A 21,078-nucleotide genomic window follows, 5' to 3' on the forward strand; every position below is an offset into this window, starting at 1 on the left:
CTGAATAAATAGCCTTGCCTGTTTTCATTTGGTTGGTCTTCATTTAGTTTCAAAGATACAGTTAATGGTAAATATTTTTCTGAAGATACTGTATTCAAAGATACAGTTAATGGTAAATATTTTTCTGTAGATTCTGCTTATTTTGACTAGCTACTGTATTGTGTGGCTTTCCTCTCATTATTTGCTATTAGAATGTATTATTCAAAATTCACTAAGTGAAGGTAACAGGAATTTAAACTTCAAATGATGCTTTTCAGATTATCAGTGCCACACGAAGAAGAACTTTCTGATTCCTAGAGCTGTTGAAAAGTGTAATGGGTTTCAGGTGGAGGGTCAGAGGGTATTGGAAGAAAATTCTCCTTTGTGATTGTATAGATCTGTGCTGTTCAATACAGTAGCCACTAACTACATGTGACTACTGAGTACTTGAAAGGTGGCTAGTCCAAATTAATATGTGCATTACAGGGAGATCAGGTCGGTGCTTTGTGATGACCTAGAGGGATGGGATAGGGAGGCTCAAGAGGAAGGGGATATGGGGATATACGTATACATATAGCTGATTCACTTTGTTGAACAGCAGGAACTAACACAACATTGTAAAGCATTTATACTCCAGTAAAGATGTGGGGGAAAAAACCAACCCCGAATGAACTTTTTGGCCAACCCAATACATGTAATAGCAAAAATAAATAAATAAATAAGATGTGCTTTAATTGTAAAATACCCTGAATTTTGAAGATTTGGTATGAAAAAAGTGAATGTAAAATATGTCATTAATAACTTCATAATGATTATATGCTGAAGGAACAATGTTTTAGACACACTGAGTTAAATAAAACACTATTAAAATTAAAAAATAAAATGATGCTTTTCATATGCTTCTAACATTTATACTGCTAAAGTTACTAAAGCTTAAAACTTTAGGATATCTTATATTACATAATAGTGTTAATAAATTTGACTTCTTATTTTACAATGTTGCTAGAGCTGCCTGCAGAGTTTAAACAACCAAATATGATATTAGTCTGAAATAGATATTCTCTGTGACATGTGTCTTGTGTGTGTGTGTGTGTGTGTGTTGGATGGGGATGTTAGGGGTAAGGAACGTCATTATGTGATTTTGAAAAACCTATAAAATGATAATTTAAGCTACTTACTAATATGTTCAAATAGTAAGTTTCATATTAATTAAGGTTTTGCATTATTGGAAGCAACCTGTAAGAACTTTTAAAATATGCTGTTAGGTTCAGCTCATGCTCTTTTTGAAAAAAAGGAAAAAATAATCTTACTTTTTTGTAACATGGGATTGCTTTTCCTTTTGTTTCTAATTCCTGTATTAGGTTTGGACATCAGGGATTTGAGTCCTTTGCAGATTCATCTACATAGTTTTCTACCTTTTGGTTTGTTCTAGAGAGAATTGTAAACAATAGAAATCATCTCCTTAAGAAAGTTTAGAAAGATTCATTTGTGAACCTTTTGAGTACAGAACCTTTTACAGGATAATTGTTCGAGGGTTTTATGTCTTTTTATTGTTGTTGTTCTTTTCCTGTTTAATCAACTTTGGTAATATATTATTTTTCTTCCAAATTGTCTTTTAATTCAGTACTTTCAAGTTTTTTACTATGTTATTTATCATGTCTGTTACTTTGAATTATTTAAAATTTCCAGATGTATTTTTAGAGAGTTTTCCAATAACTGGTATCTCTTTTGTACTGATTAGCACAACCAGAGATTTATCGCTTATTTTTTTCCCAAAGAGAAAGCTTTAGATTTATTCTTTCTCTTCTTCTCTGATGAGAGAGAAAATAAAACTCTTACAGGTATCATCTTCTAACATCAAGATTACATGGAAACTGGGCTTCTCTGGTGGCGCAGTGGTTAAGAACCTGCCTGCCAACGCAGGGGACACGGGTTCGAGCCCTGGTCTGGGAAGATCCCACACGCCGTGGAGCAACTAAGCCCATGCGCCACAACTACTGAGCCTGCGCTCTAGAGCCTGCGAGCCACAACTACTGAGCCCACGTGCCATAACTACTGAAGCCCATGCGCCTAGAGCCCATGCTCCGCAACAAGAGAAGCCACCGCAATGAGAAGCCCACACGCTGCAACCAAGAGTAGACCCCACTCGCCACAACTAGAGAAAGCCCGCGCGCAGCAACAAAGACCCAATGCAGCCAAAAATAAATAAATAAAATAAATAAATTTATTTTTTAAAAAAAGAACCAATGCTCAAAAAAAAAAAAGATTACATGGAAACTACTTTAAAATAAATGGGGAAGGGGATCATTCCAATCCTAATTATAAAATGAGAACTAAAAATGGATGGAGCTATATTGCTTAGGAGATGGATGAAACTGCTGTAATAGAGACACTAAAACAATAGTGCCTTAAAAAAATCATAGACAATTATTTCTCATAAGCCCTTCTAAGAAACTTAGAAAACTAGGCTTCTTCTAAATGACTACTCTACCATCTCTAGGGCATTTTCCTCCTCTCCATGATTCAAGATGGCCATCAACCACATCTGTATGTCAAACAGCAGTAAGAAGGGAAAAGTGTATAAAATGTCCTTTCTTTTAAGGGCACAATCCAGAAGAGGCATGAGTCACTTCTGCTCATATCCCACGGATAGGTCTTAGTCACATGACCACTGCTATCTACAGGAAGACTGGGAAAAAAACGTCTTTATGCTGGGAGGCAATATTCCCAGCCCAAAATCAGGGATTCTGTTACTACAGAAGCAAAGAATAGATATAGGGAGGTAACTAGCAGTCTCTGCCATAGGAGATAAGAGAGGATTCGCAATGTCACGGAGAATGCCAGCCAAACAGGTGAAGCAGATTGTGACATGAACAATGAACCTCCCCCCACCTCGCTGAGTTGGACTATAGACAGCAATGAATTTTATCCATTTACCCCATTTCACTACAGGACAAAATTTAATCTTGGGGGTGGAAATGATAAGCAGTAATAGCTTACCTGGATATGCTGGATAGAGCTGGAGACAAGGGAATCTAACTGCTCTGATTATAGGTTTTTATGTTTTCAATTTCTTTGAAGAACATAATAAACATACAGTATAACAAATCAAACGATACAAATATATAGAGAAAGCTAATTCCTCAGCCCCTACGTTCCAAAGTAACAAATATAAATAGGCTAGTATCTATTCTTCCATATAATTCCCCTGCCTCCGTGTAATCATATATAAAATCATATAAGGACCATTCACATTTAATATGATTATTAATATAGCTGGGTTTAAATCTCTCATCTTGCTATTTGTTTTCTGTTCATCCCATTTGTTTTCTTCTTTTCATCTTTTCCTGCCTTCTTGTGGATTAATTGAATATATACATATTTTTAATAATTTTATTTATTTATTTATGGTTGTGTTGGGTCTTTGTTGCTGCACGCGGGCTTTCTCTAGCTGCAGCCAGTGGGGGCCACTCTTCCTTGTGGTGTGTGGGCTTCTCATTGCAGTGGCTTCTCTAGTTGAGGAGCACAGGCTCTAGGCATGCAGGCTTCAGTAGTTGTGGCCCACAGGCTCAGTAGTTGTGGCTCAAGGGCTCTAGAGCACAGGCTCAGTAGTTGTGGCACCTGGGCTTAGTTGCTCTGCAGCATGTGGGATCTTCCCGGACCAGGCTCGAACCCGTGTCCCCGACATTGGCAGGTGGATTCTTAACCACTGCGCCACCAGGGAAGCCCTATTTATTTTCTACTTTATCAATTTATCCTCCAAACTTATCATTTTCTTTCTATCCTTTTTCTTTCTATTAATTTCTTTGGGTTTAGCTTGATGTTCTTTTTCTAAAATTCCTAATATGGATGCCCAAAAATAAACAGAGTAAAATAATAAAGGCAACTTCTATGTTGAAGAAGAAGAAATTCTGCAAGTCAGAAGAAAATGAAATGCTTCTTTTTAAGTGCTGAAAGAAATAAACAAAACAAAATAAAATCCTGTTGATGTAGAATTCTCCAGTGGACTCCCTGAGTTGAAGGACTGAACCTGAGAGTCCAGGGAGACCAAAGTAGTTAGAGTTCTCAGGACAGAGTGCCAGAGAGGGCTATAATAATGATGATGTCATATAATATCATTTGAAGATAGATTATGATAAATTAAAATGGATACCGTGAATCTAAAAGAACCACTAAAGTAAGAAAACAACGAGTTATCGTTAATAAGCTGACGAAAGAGATAAAATGGAATTGCTATAGACTGAATATTTGTTTCCCCAAAATTCAAGTGTTGAAACCTAACCCCCAAAGTGATGGTATTAGGAGGTGGGGGCTTTGGGAGGTGACTAGCTCATGAGGGTAGAGTCCTTGTGAATGGGATTAGTGCCTTATAAAAGAGACCGGAGAGTCTGAGCCTGCATGCCACAACTACTGAAGCCTGTGTGCCACAACTACTGAAGCCCGTGCACCTAGAGCCCACACTCTGCAACAAGTGAAGCCACTGCAATGAGAAGCCTGCGCACCGCAATGAAGAGTAGCCCCCGCTCACCACAACTAGAGAAAGCCCATGCGCAGCAATGAAGCCCCAACGCAGCCAAAAGTAAATAAATAAATAATATGTTTATAAAAAAGAAAAAGAAAATAAAAGTAGAGAAGGTCAAAAATCCAAAAGACCTAGTTGAGAATGACAAAATTATATTACTTTTTGAAGATATAGGAGAATATCGTCATGATTTTAGAATGTGGAAGAGAATTTCCTGAGAAGAACAGAAAAACCATTAACTATAATGATTGATAAGACTGTATCAAAAGTAAGGACACGGTCAGAGAATGAATGAACTAGCCATAGAATGGGAGAAGATATCAATAATATACATAACTTCAAAGCACATCTGCAGAATTAAGAATGCCTACAAATCACTAAGAAAGAAGCAGATGATGCAACAGAAAAAAGAAGAGGCCAAAAACACTCGAGAAGGCACTTTCAGGAAGAGAAAACCCAGATGGACAAGTAAGGACACAAAAAAGGTGCTCGACTTCAGTAATGATCAAGGAAATGCAAATTATAAACACCAGACTGGCACTGGCAATTCCAAGGATGAGCAGGGCTGTAAATTCACTGGAACCCTAATTACCGGAGGAAATTAATACAACCACATGGGGCAACATTTTGGTATTCTCTAGTGAAGCTGGACGTGCATATACCCCGTGCCCCAGCAATTCCACCTTCATATATATACCACTAAGCAGGAGTTTACAACCTCAGCACCATTGACTTTTGGGGCCAGATAATTCTTTGTCGGGGGCTGGGGGCTGTCCTGTGCATTGCAGAACGCTTAGGAACATCCAGATGCACGTGCACCCTCCACAATTTTACTACCAAAAATTTCTCCAGACGTTGTCAACTATCCTCAGGGGAGGGAGAAGCAGCAAAATTGCCCCCAGTTAAGAACCTCTGGTTTAATCCAATCCGGTAGCTTATGTAAATTGGGCAAGGAATTACAGCCTCATCAGACTAGAGATTTAGATAACAGGCAACTTGAATCCTGAATACATGGCTTGCAAGGCTGCATTTGCTTTCCTTTACCCATAGCCAAAAACTGGGCCATCTTCCACGGGAACTGATGGGGTTCCTTCAGCATCTCCATTTGGAGAGCTGACCTTGGAATCCCTAAAGCAACTATTAAACAGGGTTTCTCCAAACTAGTGGTTACCAGTGGGAAGAGAGAAGGGGGGAGGGGCAAGATAGGGGTAGGGAGTTCAGAGGTATAACTTATTCAGTAAAAAATAAGCCACAAGGATATAATGTACAACATGAGGAAGATAGCAAATATTTAATAATAATGATAAATGAAGTATAACCTTTAAAATTTTTGAATCACTGTATTGTACACCTGTAACTTGTATAATATTATACATCAACTATACTTCTATCAAATATAGTAATAATTATAATACAAAACAAGCAAATAAACCAACAGGGTTTCTCACTCATTTCTTTGAGAAATATTGCCCAGGAGAGCAGCTCCAAATCTCACATTCTGTCTCAAATCTCTTTGCAAACATGGAAACTCACCCACATGATAAGGTAGCCCCATGCTTTCTTGAGACAATAACAATTTAACGATTAACCAAGGCCAGCACAGTTAACATAACACAATGCCAACACTACTAAGCCCCAGATTTGTTATATGAGCCCCTGTTATCATTAAGCTTCAACTGAGAAATCAGTGTCCCATAATGAAATCTCCTCTTAGAAAAATTTAAATAACTAAATCTCTTATCCTTAACTTGAAAAAACTCTGCATAACCCCACTCATGTGGGTCTCAGGCACCTAGATAAAAATCTGCCTTCCTTCTTTTAAAACCTGCACTGTCTTCCATTAAAACTAATGTTTCCTTCAACATCTCCAGAGGTGGATTAATCCTCCCCCAAGGCTATTGTGTTCCCACTTTTCCAAAACCCCAACAAGTCAACCGTTTATCTGAAAAACACATGGCAGCTGTGAGGAGCTTAGAAGTCACCACTCTATCCGCACAACAAGTCAAAAGCTGAACTGAAAAATCAACAATCTTCCCAGATTCATCAGAAAAGTGAGGTCACAGGGCAAGCCACTGCCCCCCAAATTAGAAAGACAGCCGGGTGAATACAAAGAAACACAACTTACCAGAGCAGAAACCCACAAGCAGAAACCTCCAAGGGAGCCAGTTCCGGGGCAGGAAAACCTGGACTGTAATTGATGAATTGCTGGAAGCTCCAGTGTGGATGAGTCTGAGAATCAAAAACTCCATGGACACCCCATCGTCGGGGGGGAGGGGTCCCCACGCTCTTGTGAGTTTCCCTCCAGGAGCCTGACCAGGTTCTCACAGTGAATACAGGAGAAAAATCGCCTCATACTTCCTGCAGGGGAAGGGGAGAGGTAACCATTTTTAAATACACCAGAGCATTCTGGTTTCCTTAACAAGGTCTGCCCTCAGGAGAAACTAGTTAACCACAGCCTAAGCTGCTTGGGTCTTATCAGAACCTAACTGACCCAAGGGAGGGAAATACCCAACTCCAGCCCCTCCAACTGTATTAACCCATTGAAGGAGGTGAAGCGGGTTAAAAAACACTTGTGAGGCTCACAGCCCAGAGGCACAGACTCATCAAAAGACTGAATCCTAATCATTGCACTATAAGCATTTCTCCTTCCTCCACACGTTACCATTACATTACTAAAGGCCAGTTTACAGCAGGTTTTTGTTTGTTTGGTTGGTTTTTCACTTGGTTGGGTTTTTTTTCGGCCATGCTGTAGGGCTTGTGGGATCTTAGCTCCCCAGGATCAAACGCAGGCCCTTCAAAGTGCAAGTGCAGAGTCCTAATGGCTGGACCACCAGGGAATTCCCTACAGCAGGTTTTTTAACCCAGTACATCATATCCACCTTTCAACAAAAAATTACAAGGCATACTAAAAGGCAAAAAAAAAAAAAAAAAAAAAAAACCCAAAACAAAAAAACCCCAAACCAAAAACTAACCAACCAAACAAAAAAGACGACAAACCACTTTGAGAAGACTGAGCAGGCATCAGAAGGAGAGTCAGATATGGCAGGAATGTTGGAATTATCAGACAAGGAATTTTTTTTTAATATGGGGTGGTTAGTTGTGTTTTTATAATTAATTTATTCTATTTATTATTTATTTTTGGCTGCGTTGGGTCTTCGCTGCTGCGGGCAGGCTTTCTCTAGTTGTGGCGAGCGGGGGCTACTCTTCATTGTGGTGCACGGGACTCTCACTGCGGTGGCTTCGCTTGTTGCCAAGCACGGGCTCTAGGACTGCCGGCTTCAGTAGTTGTGGCTCACGGGCTCCAGAGTACAGGCTCAGTAGTTGTGGCACACGGGCTTAGTTGCTCCGCAGCATGTGGGATCCTCCAGGACCAGGGTTCAAACCTGTGTCCCCTGCATTGGTGGGCAGATTCTTAACCACTGTGCCACCAGGGAGGTCCCGACAAGGAATTTTTTTAACCTACGATTGGACATGTATACACTACCAAACGTAAAATAGGTAGCTAGTGGGAAGCAGCCACATAGCACAGGGAGATCAGCTCTGTGCTTTGTGACCACCTAGAGGGGTGGGATAGGGAGGGTGGGAGGGAGGGAGACACAAGAGGGAAGAGATATGGGGATATATGTATATGTATAGCTGATTCACTTTGTTATAAAGCAGAAACTAACATACCATTGTAAAGCAATTATACTCCAATATAGATGTTAAAAAAATAAAAAATAATGACTAGATACAAAATATATATATATATTCTAAAGGTTTTAATGGGAAAAGTAGTCAACATGTAAGAACAGATGAATAATGTAAGCAGAGGGATGGAAATTCTAAGAAAGAATCAAAAAAGGAATACTAGAGATCAAAACACTGTAACAGAAATAAAGAACGCCTTTGATGTACTCATTAATAGACTGGACATGGCTGAGGAAAGAATCTCTGAGCTTGAGGATATCTCAACAGAAACCTTAAAAACTAAAAAGCAAAGAGAAAAAAAATAATTAAAAAGCAGAATAGAATAGCCAAGAACTGAGACAATTTCAAAAGGCATAACACATGAATAATGGAAATACCAGAAGGAGAAGAGAGAAAGAAGGAGAAATATTTGAAGGAATAATTACTGAGAATTTCCCCCAAATTTATGTCAGACTCCAAACCACAGATGCAGGAAGCTGAGAGAACATCAATCAGGATAAATGACAAAAAACAAAGAAAATCCTGCACCTAGGCATATTATATTCAAACATCAGAAAATCAAAGATAAAAGAACAAAATTCTGAAAGAAACCAGAGGAAAAAATCAGCTTACCTACAGGGAAACAAAGCCAAGAATTACATCTGACTTCTCAGAAACCGTGCAAGCAAGAGTAAGTATTTGAAGTGTCAAGAGAAAAAACCCCACCAACTTCGAATCCTGTACCCTGAAAAATTATGTTTCACAGGTGAAGGAGAAATAAAGACTTTCTCTGACAAAAATTGAGGGAATTTGTTGTGATTAGACCTGCCCTGCAACCATATGCCATTAGCAAATTGCAAATTGGGACTTCCCTGATGGTGCAGTGGTTAAGAATCCGCCTGCCAACACAGGGGACACAGGTTCGATCCCTGGTCCGGGAAGAACCCACATGCCACGGAGCAACTAAGCCCATGTGCCACAACTACTGAGCCTGCGCTCTAGAGCCCGCGAGCCACAGCTACTGAGCCCATGTGCCACAACTACTGAAAGCCTGCACGCCTAGAGCCCGTGCTCCGCAACAAGAGAAGCCACCGCAATGAGAAGCACACGCACTGCAACGGAGAGTAGCCCCCTGCTCGCAGCAACTAGAGAAAGCCCGTGCGCAGCAATGAAAACCCAACGCAGCCAAGAAAAAAAACAAAATCGCAAGTTAAAACAACAATGAGACACCACTACACATCTCAGGATGGTCAAAATCTTGACCACTGACAACCCCAAATGCTGGCAAAGATGTGGAGCAACAAGAACTCTCACTTATTGCTGGTGGGAATGCAAAGTGGTGCAGCCACTTTGGAAGACAGTCTGGCAGTTTCTTATAAAACTAAACATATTCTTACCATATGATCCAGCAGTCACACTCCTTGGTATTCACCCAATGGAGTTGAAAACTTACGTCTGCACAAAAATGTGCACACAGATGTTTATGGCAGCTTTATTCATAACTGCCCAAACCTGGAAGCAACCAAGATGTCCTCAGTAGGTGAATGGATAACTAAACTGTGGTCGATCCAGACAACGGAATATTACTCAGCACTAAAAACAAATGAGCTATTAAGCCATGAAAAGATGTGGAGGAAACTTAAATGCATATTACTAAGAGAAAGAAGCCAATCTGAAAAGGCTATGGTATGATGTGATTGCAACTATATGACATTCTGGAAAAGGCAGAGACGGTAAAAGGATCACTGGTTTCCAGGGGTTAGGGAAGAGGGAAGGATGATTAGACTGAACACAGCAGAATTTTAGGGCAGTGAAGGCATTCCATATGATGCTACAATGGTGGATACATGTCCTTACAGATACATAAAACCCAGCAGGGTATACGATTGTCCACTAGTACAAAAGTTTCCCTCAGCCCGGTTTTACTCAATCTTCACCCGCCTCCACACCACAAGTCTGACATCTTCTGGAGCACTCAAGCCTTCTGGGTCCCTACTTGCCGGTGGCCCTGAGCAAGGCATTTAACCACCACACCACCAGGCACCTGGGAAATGGCAATCACAGTCTCCTACCCTGGAACTAGCTTTCTGAAGGCAGTAGTAACCATGCAATCCATGTTGCTGGTTATCACCAAGAGGCCAGCCAAGTCAACCAGCGAATGGAATTTTCCACTTCCTCTAAAACCTTCCACAGAGCTGATTTTCACTTCTCGCTCGTGGCACCCGAGGCCGCAAGCTCATTTTATCCCATAGCTAATATCGGTGACAAAGCAGGCCCTGATAAAGAGGGTGAAGATGCCCATAATTACCTTAGCAACGGAACATGCTGTGCATTTGAGTCATATAATCCCATCCCCATAGCAACACAGAATCACAGAATCATGATCCTTTGGAGCCCGGTGGCAATAGCGCTCACTAATCTAACCCCTTAGATTAAAACAGAAATGAAAACAAAACCTTAAAAAATGTCATTTACCGCTCAGATAGCCTTCATATCCTTGTACCCATCATTTGTTTATATCGTTTATAATGGAGTGTTGATACAAGTAGGATAAGCCTGGGAGTGTCCATTGTGACTGCTGATTCTGAAGCTGATTTCAAATATGAATCTTTGTTCTACAGAATTAGGAACAAAGGGGGGTTGTTTGATGGATGGAAGCAGAGTCGGCCAGAGACGAGGGTAGACATGTTGATACAAGCACCCTTCATTCATTTATCACTTACGTGTCTCCATAAGTGAGATTATATCATCCGTCTACTTCTGAGGTTGGCACACAAGGAATGAACTTCTCTTTTATCACCTGGAGCTGCAGATTCTAACAGGAATGTATTTTCTCTTCAGTCAAAACACCTTCAGCTCCTGGCCTCACAGCAGCTCTCCTGGTCAGAGGGTAATTTAATATGACATGCAAAGATGGGAGTGACACCTCTTTTTGGTATTTGCTCTACCTTTTTTAAAAAACTAATTTATTTACTTATTTATTATTTTTGGTTGCATTGGGTTTTGTCGCTGCGTGAGGGCTTTTCTCTAGTCGTGGTGAGCAGGGGCTACTCTTTGTTGCGGTGCTCGGGCTTCTCATCGCGGTGGCTTCTTTTGTTGTGGAACACTGGCTCTAGAGCGCAGGCTCAGTAGTTGTGGTGCACAGGCTTAGTTGCTCCGCGGCATGTGGAATCTTCCTGGACCAGGGCTTGAACCCGTGTCTCCTGCATTGGCAGGCGTGTTCTTAATCACTGCGCCACCAGGGAAGTCCTGCTCTACCTTTTGGATGCACCTTGGTATAATTCAGAACCAAGAACTCTGCAGCAGGGTGGTGTCTCCCCATCAAAGCATATGATCAGCTGGGATTTACAGAGCAAGCAAGGAACATCTGAGGTTGGCACTTAATGAATGGATTTCCTCCAGCTGGGCAGGCAAGTGCAAGGAGGGAGGGATAGGGTCTTTCTTATCTGCTGCTGCATCATCAGTGGCTAGCCCAATTCCTGGCATACATTAGACACTGAAATATATATATTTTTTAATGTGGTGGGAGCAGGGTGACAGGTTGGTTTTCAATCTTCCCACTTCTAAAGAACCAAACAAAGCCAACAAGGATAATGAGGAAACAATCCACCAACTATACTCCATCAGATCTCCACAAACTTCCAGATGCACATAAAGGTGGACAAACTGCCTAAAACAACAGATGGACAGGACTTCTGGTTTCAGTCCAACATGTAAGGAGCCTGGGAGTTACCACTCTGTCCTAACAAGCAAAAAACTGAACAAACTGAAAATTCAGCAACTCTTCTTAGATCTGTCAAAGAAGTGAGGTCACAGGGCAAGCCACTGCCCCCCAAATTAGAAAGACAGTCGGGTGAATACAAAGAAACACAACTTACCAGAGCAGAAACCCACAAGCAGAAACCTCCAAGGGAGCCAGTTCTGGGGCAGGAAAACCTGGACTGTAATTGATGAATTGCTGGAAGCTCCAGTGTGGATGAGTCTGAGAATCAAAAACTCCAGGGACACCCCATCGTGGGGGGGGGTCCCCACGCTCTTGTGAGTTTCCCTCCAGGAGCCTGACCAGGTTCTCACAGTGAATATAGAAGAGACCCCCACCCCACCCCCATGCTTCCTGCAGGGGGAGAGGAAAAGTAACCCTTTTAGAAGACACCAGACGGTTCTGTTCTTAACAAGACCTGCTCTCAGGAGAAACTGCTTAACCGGAGCCTAAGCGGCTGGGGTTTTATCAGGGTCTAAGTGACCTGGGGAAGGAGAAATACCAGCTCCAGCTGGCTCTAGCCTTCTACATGGAGGAAGGGAGATACCCAATTCCCTGTGTGTTAATCTCCTCTTTAGTCATATTGGACTGTGGCCCACCTGAATGACCTCATTTTAATTTAATTACTTCTTTAAAGACCCTGTCTCCAAATACAGTCGCATTCTGCGGTACTGAGGGTTAAGATTTCAACACATGGATATTTGGGGAACACAACTCTGCCTATAACATCACCCTACTAAGAATCTGACACTAAGCTTATTATTAGAGATGATGTACATTGTTCTGTGCCTCCTTTTTAAAGGCTAATCAAGAACATTAGACACCTGTGTTAAATTTTTTTTTTTTTTTTTGCGGTACGCGGGCCTCTCACTGCTGTGGCCTCTCCCGCTGCGGAGCACAGGCTCTGGATGCGCAGGCTCAGCGGCCATGGCTCACGGGCCCAGCCGCTCCGCGGCATGTAGGGATCTTCCCGGACCGGGGCACGAACCCGTGTCCCCTGCATTGGCAGGCGGACTCTCAACCACTGCGCCACCAGGGAAGTCCACCTGTGTTAAATTTAAGCAAAAGCATGAAGGAAATCATTTCAGCACCTCTGAGGTGACTTGTTGGCTCTAAAGGTGAATAAGGTGATGGCAACGGTTCTTCAGAGTTTCTTATGGGCAGGTAGATCATTGGGAATCACAGGAGTACAACTGTTCTCTTGAAAAGGCAGTTTGCTGTCCTGGTGGGCAAGCCCATCATGTGGGCTTACTTCCTGTCAAGGTACTTTGAGTACCAGCAAGAAGGCTTTTGTCCTTCAAGGTTCTTTATCCACTACATCTTCTACAATACCAACAGCAGATGAGCAGAAAAATTCCCAGGATTGCTATCAGGATGCCAATCCCTGTGGCCCTTCTTTGATGAGACTGTCCCTCCAACTGCTGGTTAGCAGTATGTGTAAAGATTGCTTCTTTTGTTCTTAATCTTTTTTCCCCCTCACCTTGAGTCCCATGATACTCACAAGTTTAGATTTCTGGTGGATCATCTGTGATGGTTGGATCTCAGGTATGTGTATGTATGTATGTACATATATATATGTTTGGCCTTGCCACGCAGCAGCATGTGGGATCTTAGTTCCCTGACCAGGGATCAAACCCACGCCCACAGCTTTGGAAGCACAGAGTCTTAACCACTGGACCGCCAGGGGAGTCCTCAGGTCAATATTGAAGCTCAGGTACCCTGGTGATGTTGGCTAATTAGGTGTCCTTGAGGATGCCCTGGCATTCTTCCAAGGTGGGGACTGAAAGGCAGCTGGCAACAACTCCACGGGAGGGGCCTGCGGGACAAAACCCCACATAGGGGGGCCACTTCAACCAATCTGGGGACATGCTCTCCAGCTCTTTTGCTTTCTGGAGCCCAACCAGGAAGTCTGGATCAGATCTCATACAGGCTCTTCTTTTAGTCTTTGAGTGGTTTACAGCTTCTTTATTGATGTTCTTTTTTACTATATGTAATATAGTAAGTGCCTTCTACATTCTAGGCATTGAGCGCTAGAGGAAGAGTGGTGAGCAAAAAAAAAAAAGAAAGAAAAGAAAGGACTTCCCTGGTGGTCCAGTGGTTAAGAATCCACCTTCCAATGCAGGGGATGTGGGTTCGATCCCTGGTGGGGGAACTAAGATCCCACATGCCACGGGGCAGCTAAGCCCATGCTGCAACTACCGATCCCGCAACTACTGAACTCGTGCGCCTCAGCTAGAGAGCCTGCATGCCGCAACTAAGACCCAAGCAGCCAAAAATGAATAAATAAATAAAATATTTTTAAAATAATAATAAAATAAAAGTTTAAAAAAAGAAAAAGAGAAAACAAATAACAGACCTGGCCCCCCTGTCCTTATACAATGACCACAGTAGAGAAGAAAACATTAATCAAATAATCATACTAATACATACATAACTACAAATTGTAAATGGGCTATGAAGGGATGTTTCAAAGGGGAAACTGATCTAGCCTTAATTGTCAGAAAAAGTTTCCATGAGAAAAATAACATTTGATGTGATGATTAGGCAAAGAGTAGGTACTCAGTACATGTTTGTAGAATCTGATTCTTCTCCTAAAAGCTTCCTTTTCAAATCTGGATGTGGAAAGAGCTAGAGAAAGCAGAAGAAAACACAATGGGGGTGGGGTGTACAGTAGAAATTATCTAGAAACTGAAAACCCTCCTGAGTTTTTTGGTTTAAAAAAAATATATTATTTATTTATTTTTTTTGGCTGCGTTGGGTCTTCGTTGCTGCACGCGGGCATTCTCTAGTTGCGGTGAGCGGGGGCTACTCTTCGTTGCAGTGCACGGGCTTCTCATTGTGGTGGCTTCTCTTGTTGCAGAGCATGGGCTCGAGGTGCACGGGCTCAGTAGTTGTGGTTCACAAGCTCTAGAGCGCAGGCTCAGTAGTCGTGGCACATGGGCTTAGTTACTCCGTGGCATGTGGGATCTTCCAGGACCAGGGCTCGAACCTGTGTCCCCTGCATTGGCAGGCAGATCCTTAACCACTGTGCCACCAGGGAAGTCCTCCTCCTGAGTTTTAGATCAGAATCTGAAATTAACAGTCTGTGTGACATTGGGCATGACACTCATCCTCTGTTTTCCACCTATTATAACACTTTGAGATTAGACTGGCTCAGGGTTTTCCAAAGCAGGTACATATACCACTGGTGCTAAACAAAATTATTTTAATTGACACATGTTTGCATGTTAATAGTTACTTATTTTTAAATGAATATAAATAATATAAGGACCATAAAAAAATCCATGATTTCAAAAACAGTATCATTCAGGAGAAGATTCAAGTAAGTAGTGCTGAGCCTTCCACCTCCTATGTTGGTGAGTAAGAAGAACCAGAGTCATCCTCCCACAGTAAAAAACTAGAAAACTGAACATATATATATATATACATATATATATATGTATATATATATATATATATATATGAAACAGCAGTTTCTAGACATTGGACAGCATGAAGCACAGGACTGGATGCCTGAGAGACGGATAACAAAGGAAATGAGCCCTGTAACTACCCCGGCTTCTGCCCAGAAGCAATTTCCGGACCATAGGCACAAGGAGGGGAGACCTAATCAGAGCCCAGGACCCTTATTGAGTGCAGGGGATAAAGATCAGAACTCAAGGAAACTCAGGCAGCCAGAAATTGTAGGGCATGATTTTGGAAAGCGTAGAATTGAGGTTCAAATTATATGTGGAAGTAAAAGCATAAAAGATGGGGGTGGGGGATGGAAGTATATGATTGTAAGGGTACAACATTATTAGAAGATGGGCTGTGATAAGGTAAGTATACATGTTATAAACCTTAATGAGATAATTAAAATATTAATACAGGGAGGAATAGCTGATAAGCCAACAGTAAAGATAAAATGGAAATCTCAAAATTACTCAGTTACATCCAAAAGAAGGCAGAAAAAGAGGGAGAGGGAACAAAGAATAAGAGGGTCAATTATTCTTGCAAGAATACAAGACAGTAGATTTAGACCCAATCATATAAATAATTATATTAAATCAAAATGGTTTAAACACTTGAATTAAAAGACAGAGATTGTGAGGTTGGATAAAAAGGCAAGACCCAGCGTATGCTGTCAACAGACCCAAAGTTTTAGTTGGAGATGTCAAGACTTCCCCTCTCCCTAACTGCAAGAACAAAGAGACAGAAACTCAGTAAGGATGCAGATTTTAATGCTGATCCTGTTGACATGACCAGAACACGCCACTGAAGAAGAAAAGAATACACATTCTTTCCAAATGTACATAGATTCACTAAAATAGACCCTATCATTGGCCATATAACAAGTCTTGATAAACTTTTTCAAGTTGACAGCATACAGAATATGTTCTCTAGCCACAAAATATTAAATTAGAAATCAGTTAGAGACAGCTACCTAGAAAACTCCCCCAAATAGTAAATTTAAAACACAATTCTAAATAATCCATGAGTCAACAAACAGATCACAAGAGAAGTAACAAAATATTTAAGTTGAATGGAAATTGTAAGAAATATATCAAAACTAAAAATTTCTGCTCTTCAAAAGAGCACCAAGAGAACAAAAAGTTAAGAGAGAACAAAGAGGTAAGAGATTTGAAAGAAAATATGCACAGTACTAAGTACTTACATCAAAAATGTAAAAAGAGGGTCTTCTCTGGCGGCGCAGTGGTTGAGAGTCCACCTGCCGATGCAGGGGACGCGGGTTCGTGCCCCGGTCCAGGAGGATCCCACATGCCGTGGGACGGCCAGGCCCGTGAGCTGTGGCCGCTCAGCCTGTGCGTCCGGTGCCTGTGCTCCGCAACGGGAGAGGCCACAACAGTGAGAGGCCCGTGTACCCCAAAAAGAAAAAAAAAAAGTAAAAAGAGGGCTTTGCTGGTGGCACAGTGGTTAAGAATCCGCCTGCCAATGCAGGGGACATGGGTTCGAGTCCTGGTCTGGGATGACCCACATGCCACAGAGCAACTAAGGCCATGTGCCACAACTCCTGAGCCCACGTACTGCAACTACTGAAGCCCGCGTGCCTAGAGCTCGTGCTCCACAATAGAAACCACCACAATGAGAAGCCCACACACCGCAACAAAGAGTAGCCCTTGCTCACCGCAACTAGAGAAAGCCCGCACACAGCAAAGAAGACCCAATGCAGCCAAAAATAAATAAATAAATAATAAATAAATAATTTTTTTTAAAAAATGTAAAAAGAACTCTTACAATTCAATCGTAAGAAGATGAACCACTCAACTTAAATAATGGGCCAAAAAAAAATGAACAAAAATTGAACAAAAGAAGATATAAAAAGGCCACCAGGCACAAGAGTAGATGCTGAACATAATTTGCCATCAGGGAAATGAAAATGAAAACCACACCAATATACCACTATACATCCATTACAATGGCTAAAATTCAAAAGGTTGCTGATGAGAAGGGGGAGCACCTGGTGAGACTCCCATTCATTGCCAGTGGGAAAGTAAAATGGTACAACTCCTTTGAAAAATAGTTTGACATTTAATACATGACATAGCAATTCCACCCCTAGAGAAATGAAGACACATATGCACCCAAAAACGTGTACTTTAATGTTCATAGCAGCTTTATTCATCATAGCCCCAAACTGGAAACAACTCAGTGTCCATCAACTGGTGAGTGAATAAACAAATTATGATATATCCATGAAATGGAATACTATGCAGCAATAAGAAGGAATAAACCTTTAACACACATAAACAACATAGAGGAAACTGAAAAGCATATGCTGAGAAAGACTTGTACAATGAAAACTACAAAATGCTGCTGAAAGAAGATGTAAATCAGTGGAAACACATTCCATGTTCATGGATTGGAAAAGGGTATTGTTAACCTGTCAATACTACCCAAGGCAATCTACAAATTCAATGGAATCCCTATCAAAACCCCAATGATTTTATACATTTATTTATTATTTATTTTGGCTGTGCTGGGTCTTAGTTGTGGCACATGGGATCTTCGTTGCGGCATGTGGGCTCTTAGTTGCAGCGTGCAAACTCTTAGTTGTGGCATGCGTGTGGGATGTAGTTCCCTGACCAGGGATTGAACCCGGGTCCCCTGCATTGGGAGTGCAGGGTCTTACCCACTGGGCCACCAGGGAAGTCCCCCAATGACGTTTTTTACAGACAGAAAAAAGCCATCCTAAAATTCATATGGAATCTCAAAGGACCCCGAATAGCCAAAATAATCTTGAGAAACAAAAACAAAGCTAGAAGGGTCATACTTCCTAATTTCAAAACTTACTTCAAAGTTACAGGACTCAAAATAGTATGGTACTGGCATAAAGACAGACATGGAATAGAAAAAAAGAGTTCAGAAATAAACCCTCAAATACTTGGTCCAGTGAATTTTGACAAGGATGCCAAAACCATTTAATGAGGGAAAGGACAGTCTTTTTGACAAATGGTGCTGGGAAAAGTGGATATCCACATGCCAAAAAATGAAGTTGGACCCTTATCTAACTCCATATACAAAAATGAACCAAAGACCTAAATGTAAGATCTAAAACTATAAAACTCTTAGAAGAAAACACAGCAAAATCTTTATGACACTGGGGCTTCCCTGGTTGCCCAGTGGTTAAAAATCTGCCTGCCAATGCAGGGGACATGGGTTCGAGCCCTGGTCCGGGAAGCTTCCATATGCTGAGGAGCATGGAGAGCCCACTCTAGGAGCTGTGCTCTAGAGCCTGCGAGCTACAACTACTGAGCCCGTGTGCCACAACTACTGAAGCCCACACGCCTAGAGCCTGTGCTCCACAACAAGAGAAGCCACCGAAATGAGAAGGCTGCGCACTGCAGCAAAGAGTAGCCCCCCCTCGCCACAACCAGAGAAAAGCCTGTGCATGTCAACGAAGACCCAACACAGCCAAAAATAAAGTAAATTAATTAATTTAAAAAAAGAAAACCTACAATGAGATACCACCTCACTCCCATTAGGATGGATAATGTTAAAAAAAAAAGTAAATAACAAGTATTGGCAAAGATGTAGAAAAACTGGAACACTTGTGCACAGTTGATGGGAATCAGATGGTGGAAAACAGTATGATGGTTCCTCAAAAATGAAAAATAGAATTGCCATATGATCCAGCAATTCCACTTCTGAGTAGTATGTACCCAAAAGAATTGAAAGCAGCATCTTGAAGAGATATTATATTTGTACACCCATGTTCATAGCAGCATTATTCACAATAGCTAAAACATGGAAGTAGCCCAAGTGTCCATCGACAGATGAATGGATTAAAAAAACATGATAATACAGACAATGGAATATTATTCAGCCTTTAAAAGGAAGAAGATTCTGACACATGCCACAACATGCATAAAACTTGAGGACACCATGCTAAGTGAAATAAGTCAGTCCCCAACAGACAAATGATCACACATACATGAGGTACTTAGAGTAGTGAAAATCCTAGAGACAGAAAGTAGAATGGTGGTTGCCGGGGGCTGGGGGGAATGGGGAATTGGGAGTTATTGTTTAATGGGTATAGAATTTTGGTTTTACAAAATGAAGAGCTATAGAGATGGATGGTGATGGTGGTTGCAACATTATGAATGTATTTAATACCACTGCACTGTATACTTAAAAATGGTTAAGATGGTAAATTTTATTTTATATGTATTTTACCATAATAAAAATAACCAAAAAATGAACATACGTTGAACTAAAGGAACCAGACACAAGAGTACATGCTTTATGATCTCATTTATCTGAAACTACAGAAAAAGAAATTCTAATCTAAAGTGACAGAAAGCAGATGAGTGGCTGCCTAGCTCCAGGGATGGGGGTGGTGGATTGATGGGGAAGGAGCACAGGGAGTATTTTGAAGTGATGGAAATAATCTCTATCTTGATTATGGTGGTGGTTACATTGGGCATATAAATCTGTCAAAACTCATAGAAATATACCCCTATACTGGGTGCATTGTGTTGAATACAAATTATACTGCAATAACATTGATTTTTTTTTTAAGCAATGGGCCAGAATGGCAGGAAATTACTACTTCTGAAAGCAGACAGAGTTCAAGAATAATTTCCTCCGTGGCCAGACTAGTACAGCCTCATCTCGATAAAGCTGATGGCAATACTTACAGCTCTCGGGAACAAAGTGATGACGCACAAATTATGAAAACACAGTCCTCTGCTATTATAAATGATTTTATAGGTCGCAGGCACATTAAACTAATTGTAACCAGAAAATGAAATCAAGGGAACAGTGCTGTGATGACTCACAGAGGTGTATGAATTATACCACAGCTCTCTGGAAGGTTCAGAGTAAGCTGGTGTGTGTTTCACACCTTCTGCCCTATTGCATGGAAATACAGCCAGTACAGTTGATAGGAATTTCCATAGAAGAAATTTCCATGCTTCTTCCCAGAAAATAGAAAACTGTCACCTGACAATAATTTTGTCTGTAGTAGGTATCTTTTTCCCTTTCTGATTCTTGGTGCTGGTTAACATTAAAAGCAAAAAAAAAAGTGACTCCTCTTATTGATGTAGAACTTCGTTTTTCCCTCAAACTAAAAATGTGGAGCAAATATCCCTTTATTTCTGACTGGTCATTAACTATTCCATTCTTCTCCCTCTCTTTTTTAAGCAGGCAAGTTTTATTATCAAATGTAACCTTTCTACAAAAACTCAGTAGTATTGTAGTAAGTATTACTGCCTATCAAAGTCTTTCAGAGCTTTGGGCAGACAGCATCTTAAGACAGCAAGTATAAAGAATTGTTTTTCTGAACTTCAGTGCCAGTTATCACCAACTTTCACACAAAATGGTTTTTGTTTCTTATTTTTATTTTTCCTACTGCAGTTAAAGGTCCGTTGCTGGTCAGTGAAGAGGGAATGTTTGACTCTCAATTCAAGGTGTTAATCCAAGTAATGCAAAGTTAACAAAAACAGCAGCCATGTAAATCTGCATGGCATTGCAGCCAAGCTAAGGACGTTATGAGTAACTCAGAGAAACACATGCATTCATACAGATGGCCAGTGGGCACATGAAAAGATGATCAACATCGCTAATTATTACAGAAATGCAAATCAAAACTACAATGAGATATCATCTCCCACTGGTTAGAGTGGCCAACATCAAAAAGTCTACAAAC

This window comes from Lagenorhynchus albirostris, chromosome 15, assembly GCF_949774975.1.
Source record: "Lagenorhynchus albirostris chromosome 15, mLagAlb1.1, whole genome shotgun sequence".
In the NCBI taxonomy this organism is placed as follows: Eukaryota; Metazoa; Chordata; class Mammalia; order Artiodactyla; family Delphinidae; genus Lagenorhynchus; species Lagenorhynchus albirostris.